General features: G+C 38.7%; 1 long non-coding RNA gene across 1 annotated transcript; it reads right to left on the reverse strand.

Moving 5' to 3' along the window:
• Positions 1-1,775: 1,775 nt before the first annotated feature.
• LOC124103856 (uncharacterized) lies at positions 1,776-6,020 on the reverse strand. Its single transcript, XR_006855305.2, has 2 exons — positions 5,522-6,020; positions 1,776-1,864 (listed from the first exon to the last, which is right to left on the reverse strand). It is a non-coding gene; the product is annotated as an uncharacterized LOC124103856 (long non-coding RNA).
• Between the last annotated feature and the right edge of the window lie 954 nt (positions 6,021-6,974).

Raw genomic sequence — 6,974 nt, forward strand, 5'->3', positions numbered from 1 at the left:
TACTCAACAAGAACAGCTTAAAAAAGAAAGAAGTTACTTTGGACTTACGATTTCATTCATGATCAATCAGTTTCATCACTATGGGCCCAAGGTGAGGCAGAATATCATGGTGATCAGGAAGCAGGAAGGGAAGGGGCTGAAGGGAAGATGTTCCCTTCTGGGGCATGTCCCCAGTGACCCACCTCCTCCAACCATGCCATACCTACCTATAGATAACACCCAGTCAGCCCATTCAAAGTAGGATGGACTGATTAGGTTCTAGGTCTCAATCTATTCATTTTACCTCTGAATACTCCAGGATCAACAGGATGGGGGGGTGCCCTCATAAGGGAGATTCCTTACATATAGAGGGCAGTCATGAAGACAAAACACATGTTTGAAGATACTGGTCTTGGAGTGAGGGAGCCACCGGAAGCTAGAAGATGCAAGGAACATTCTCCACTCGACCCTCCTGAGGCAGCATGTACTTGGCTTTCAGACTTTTAATCTTCAGAAAGGAGTGAATAAATTTGTTTCAACCCATCAAGTTTGTGGCAATTTGTTATACCAACCACAGGTAACTAACAAAATGAAAGCTTAAGATTGCAAATGTTTTTGATGGGATTAAAACTACCACACCAGAATACCTCCCAGACTATTTGTATTAGTATCAATGGAAGGGTAGAAGTAGAGCTTATCTATTCATGGGTCAATTTTTGAAAAGCCATATGGGGTGGTGAATTTAAAATTGAGACTAATAATGACATAAGCATGTGGGTAAAATGCAGAATAAGCAACTACATCAAAAAAGTTTTTAGTTTATTAGAATGTCACTTTATGTATGCTTTTAACAAATTTCATTTAAACAGTATAAAATACTAAGTTAAAAGATTTTAGTAATAGAAACAAGATAATAGGAAAAACATTGTAATTATAATTTTTTCCTTGTGGGCCATATAGCTTTGGTCAGCAGTATCCCAGAGGTGACACAGACAATTAAATTTTTTTCCATAAATCATGATTGCTATGGAAGTTTTGCATTTTAACTAATAAAACTAAACTGGTCAGATACCAGAGGGCTGACTTAAGTCCTTTATATTATAGGTTGCAAGAATACTAATAATGACAGGAGATAACCCTTAAACACCAGTATAGCAGAGACCAAAAAGGAAATTAGGGCAAAGAATATAAATTTCTGAAAGAAATTCATAATTGTTGAACTCAAAAATTTATTCTTATGGGAAGGAAGAGCTCATGAGATTCAACTAGCTCCTTAAAAGTTAAGGGCAAACATATTGAAAATTTTTTTTAATTAAAAAAAAATTTATTATAGGTGGATACGTTTGTTTTTATGTGGTGCTAAGGATTGAACCCAGTGACTCACATGTGCCAGACAAGTGCAAGCTATCTACCACTAAGCTACCCCAGCCCCCTGAAATTTTTTTTGCATTTTTTTCTTGGCTTATCAGAATTCTATCTATCTGAAACCATTTTTCACTTATTTAGTAAAGCTGCCCTTTAATAAATGCATTTAGAGCTGAAGCTTAGGGTATGACCAGGTACACTCAATAATAAAGAAAATGTGAAGGTCAAAACTTAGTCTGTTTTTGTGGATGAAGTGTGTGTATATATGAACTGCAGTAATGCCTTATGAAAACTCAACCTGTGAAATTTCATTCTCATAAATAAAGAAGGTAGGATTCAACATTGACCTCTATTTGCCTACCTTTCATACCAAATTTCATATGTGAACAGTTTATATATTAAAATCTATTTAAAACAAATTTAGAGCTGGGCACAGTGGTGCATGCCTTTATTCCCAGCAGCTCTGCAGGCTCAGGAAAGATCATAATTACCAGGGTGGCCTCAGCAACTTGGTGAGATCCTGTAAAACAAACAAACAAAAGCACCACTGACTTCCATCCCCAGTACCATTTTAAACAAAAAATTTAAAAAGACATTTCAGATTATATAGAGATTAGAAAGTTTTGAAAAGTGACTAAAATAAGGTCCTGATTTTTTTCATGGGTGGGATAAGTACAAATGAAGAGCATATTTTTACTTAAACTGTTCACTTTTTTTCTTAATAAATTCTTTTTTTAAAAAAAATTATTATTTTTGTAGTTGTAGATGGATAGCATGCCTTTATTTTATTTGTTTGTTTTTATGTGGTGCTAAGGATCAAACTCAGTGCCTCACATGTGCCAGACAAGTGTTTTGCCATTAAGCTACAGCCCCAGCCCTCAATATATTCGCTGATGGAATCAAATTCCTGTTTCTACTACCTTGACTTCAAAAAGAAGTTTCATTACAAACCTGAATATTTCTGCTTAAACATGGCTACTCTTACTTCTGAGATGTTTCCATATAGTTTAAGTGCCCAGATTGCAGGTAGCCTAGGATCATTCACATGAGCTTACCTTGAAAAAAAGTAGCAATGCATGAGGTAGTATGCTAGGGACTTCCTAATAGATATCTAGGCCAGCTGAGGTGTATTGGCACACCTCTGTAATGTCAGCTACACAGAAGGCTAAGACAGGAGGGTCTCAAATTCAAAACCAACCTGCACAATTTAATAGCAACACTCTGTCTGAAAGAGGGCTGGTGCTAAGGATTGAACCCAGTCATAAAGTGCTTACCTGGTATGTGCAAAGCCCTGGGTTACATCCCTAGAACCATAATAAATAAATAAGCATCTAGTCCCATGTTCCACCCTGTTACACCAGTTCTACCGGCTTTGTGTTGTTTAAATCACATATCTATAAAGCTAGTGAAAAACATCTGAAGACACTAGCTTGCTACTCCAAGACCAACAGTTGGACTGTGTCCTGAATATATACCCAAGTGGCAGATCCCTGTGTAGCTGTTTTGGTTAAGCCTCCCAAGATCATCAACCACAACAGCATGAGAAATAATATTCCCAGAAAGTTTCTTCATGTACACGTTTTCTTTCAGAATGAATTTAATTATTTGTTTAACTTTTTGGCCATTTTTATAATTTAGTTGGCTATTTGAGCTAATAAAATTTATGACCCCAGCCAAATTTTTGACCCTCAGTGTTTTTACGGTTTTTGTGGGTGGCTGGGTGACCACTTCATGGGTTATCATGGATATTATCCTTGCAGTTTGTGTGTGTGTGTGTGTGTGTGTGTGTAACTGGGGATTCAACCCAGGGGTTCTATACCACTAAGTTATATTCCAGCTATTCTTATTTTTTATTTTGAGACAAGGTCCTCCCAGGCTGGCTTCGAACTTGAGATCTTCCTCCTTAGATTCCTGAGCTGCTGGGACTATGCCTGGCTTATGCCTACCTTCTTTGTATCTTTTGTGCTAGTCAAAAATACTTGCTCTTGACATCTTTTTGTCACTGCTGACTGCATTTAACATTTTAAGTGTCTCATTTGCAGATATATTTAACTTTACATTATTTAATATGATTTTTTTTTTTTTTGCTTTAAATTACAAGCACCCATTTTTTTTTTTTATGGTGAAGGTAGTTATCTTCACACATACCTCCTAACAAAGTTAGCTTTAAAAGCACTATTGTGGCCAGCTGAAATATTATAATCTATCCTGGCAATAGCTGTTCCTCTAATTTCCCAAGGTACACATGAAAAATTAATAAAATTTCAGAAGAGCACAATTAATCTTTACAAAAAAATACAAATAATCTTTGGAGCTGATGAAGGCTTTGGCACCATGCCATTTCAGCTTGAATGCTTTCTATTTTCCCACCTTTAAAAGGATAAATTGGCATTTTCTTGCTTATCAAATGAATAGGAAGTACATTCATTATATGTAGGCAGCATACTCCCCCCTCCCAATAAACTAAGATGATAAAAATACACCTTAAAAACATATAAACTCTCCCTTGTCTGGGCTGTATATTTAGAATGAGCTAAGATGAAATTAGGATTTTTTTCTATTGGTACTGACAGATAGGGAATCTCAAAGGAAAATATCAAAATAATTTATTTCAAAATATATAATGAGAAAATGGTCATCGATGTCTCTGGTCTGTATAATATGTATGGTTATGTCCCTAGGAACATAAGTATTGTTCCCCAAATTCATCCTGCAAATACTGCTTAGTGTGGTTGAAAAAACACACATGTTAAAAAATAGCATCTTACAAATTTTGAATAGATATTTCACTTAGAGGCTGTAAAATGCACATGCCACAATCAGTTAAAAATAAGGTTTTAGGGGCTGGGGCTGGGGCTGTAGTTCAGTGGCAGAGTGCTTGCCTAGCATGTGTGAGGTACTGGGTTTGATCCTTAGCACCACACAAGAAAATAAAAAAAAAATAAAGGCATGATGTCCACCTACAACTACAAAAAAAAAAAAAAAAAGCAAAGTTTTACAGTGATTGGATGTGATTTAGAGTGTATCTACTAGGGTTTTATTTATTCATTTATTTATTTTTGGTGTGTATTAATACACAGAAAATAAAATATATCCTTTAACCCTACTTAAGGATACAATTTTTTGGCACTGTGTACACTCACAATTTTGTGCAACCACCACCACGATTCATTTCTAGAAGTTTTTCATCATCCCAACAGAAATTATTTTTAATCATTACAGAATAACTCCTTATTTCTCCCTCCCCCAACTCTAGCCACCACTATTTTGCTGTCTCTATAAATTTTTCTATTCTAAGTTATCTCACATAAGTGGAATCATATTTGAATGGCTTATTTTACTGAGTATGTTCTTAAGGTTTACCCAGGTCACCATGTATCAGAATTTTCCTCTTTTTCATGGCCAAATGATATTCCACTTGTATGTACACCACATTTTGTTTATCCATTCAATTGTTGATAGACATTTGGATCATTTCCCCCTGGCTATTGTGAATGTTACTATGTAATTAGTGTACACGTATCTGTTTGAATCCCTGATTTCAATTCTTTGGGGCATATACCAGGAATTGAAATTGTTGAACTACATAATTCTTTTAATTTTTTGAGGAACTATGAAACTTTTTTCACAGCAGCTACATTTCTTTACTTTTCCACTAGCAATGCACAAAGGTTCCAATTTCTTCCCAGCCTCATTAGCACTTGTTATTTTCTTAGGAACCTTCACAATCTTATATTCGTAGAAATGATTTTGAGTTATTTGCCAAATGTAAGAATTCAGTACATATTGACATACTGTTTCTTTACTGAAGGAATCTGCATTAGGACTACTTTGATTGCACTGGAAAGACACTTCAAAATATAAGTGGCTTTAGCTCACTTGAACATCTTTTAAATTGGCAGAGAAAGCAAGAGCTAGAAAGAGAATGGGAACAGGAGGCCATCAATTAAATAACTTAGGCAGTGAATCCCCATCAGCATGGTAGTATACTGTACTGCAAGCGCTAAAAAGTGCGAACAAGGGCTGTGGCTGTGGCTGTGGCTCAGCGGCAGCGCACCTGCCTGGCATGTGTGAGGCACTGGGTTCGGTTCTCAGCACCGCATATAAATAAAATAAAGGCTTATCAACAACTAAAAAAAATTGTTTAAAAGTGTTAACAATAGGACCACAAGCTCACCCATAAAATTTCATTCAAATGTTCCTCTCCGCAACTTTTCAGAGCGGAAGTGAGCGTAGTACCTGGTGCAGCCTAATCGGGTGGCTCTACACTACAGGTTCCTTACAGGTTCCTTCCGCCAAGTGGCAGCAGAGTCTCTCGGGACCCCGCGGAGAAGGCAGGTGAACGCCAGGTAAAGCCCGAGCTCGGGCCGCGCCTCACCTTGGCCTCAGGCCCAGGTTTTGAGGAGAGGCGGCTTGTCACTGACCCTGGCTGCGCCCACCTCTCCTCGAGGCTCTCGATTCACGGTCTGGAGCCAGAGGACAGGTGTGCAAAGCACCGTAGACAAGGAAACACCTGGAGGAGGAAGACCAAGCGGTCAGGACTGGGACAAGACGTACACCCTCGCGAGAGTTTGACACACTTCTGCAGCTCGCGAGAATCCTGCGCGACGCGTCCACCAATCACCGGTGGAAGTGGTCCTCGGTGCACGTAATTGGTTAAGAACGGGGAAGCTCGCGCTCCATTGGCCACTTTTCCGACTGCGACTCCACCCCTAGGCCTGAGTCCCCGCCCTTCCCGTAAGTCCACCCCTTAGCAGAGCTGGTGAGGAGAGGAAATGTCAACATAGGCCTTTGGTTCGTGCTCCTGGCCACCCGAATGGAGACCTAGTGGAGTCCCTCCTGGTACCTCAGTCCTAATTCACGCCCAGATTCAGACTTGTCCTGACTCCTTCCTAACCTTGGCCTTCCATCCTGCGATCCATGCTGACCAGTCCTAATCAGGGAGGTGGCTTTTACCTGTGCTTGGGGGAAGGCACACTCGCCTAAACTTTGTCATATTGAAGTATTTCTCTTCAAGCTTTCCATCAATACCTTATATAGTAAACAAGGATCACTACTAAACTCCCTTAATTCGATAAATCATCAAAAGAGGCCCAACAATGTAGAACTGTTATCATTCTCATTTTTCGAGCTAAAAAAAAGGGGGGGGGGAATTATTTATCTATCCAAATTCTGTTTTTTACTCTCTAAATATCCACTGTACTCAGCCCTTTTCATCCCTATCACTCTTGCTTTAATTCAAGCCTTCGTGATTGCTTGCCTGGGTTACTTCCATAAACAGCTTAGTTACTCCTCTCTGGCCACCCTCTATTAATCTTCCCAATGCAAATCTGATTCCATTTCTCAAATCCTTCTCAAGTCTTTCAAATGCGTAATCCTTCTGTGGCCCCTTTTTGCTTACATATTCTAGCAGAGACTGATTCTTATTAAAATACAACATACCTACACGTAAGTACACCGTCATGAATGCAGTTTGCTGAAATTGTAATCACACTCATGCTAGCTCATGCAACAGAACACAACTATATCCCAGGACTAACCACTCCCCTCCATTCAATGGTGACCACTATCCTGACTTTTAAGAGCATAGGTAGTATCCCTGCATTTGCACAGTAAGTGAGTGAAGCCAT

Source organism: Marmota monax, unplaced genomic scaffold (assembly GCF_021218885.2).
Source record: "Marmota monax isolate L192 unplaced genomic scaffold, Marmota_monax_Labrador192_F-V1.1 WCK01_AAM20220418_F8-fsc00025, whole genome shotgun sequence".
Classification (NCBI taxonomy): Eukaryota; Metazoa; Chordata; class Mammalia; order Rodentia; family Sciuridae; genus Marmota; species Marmota monax.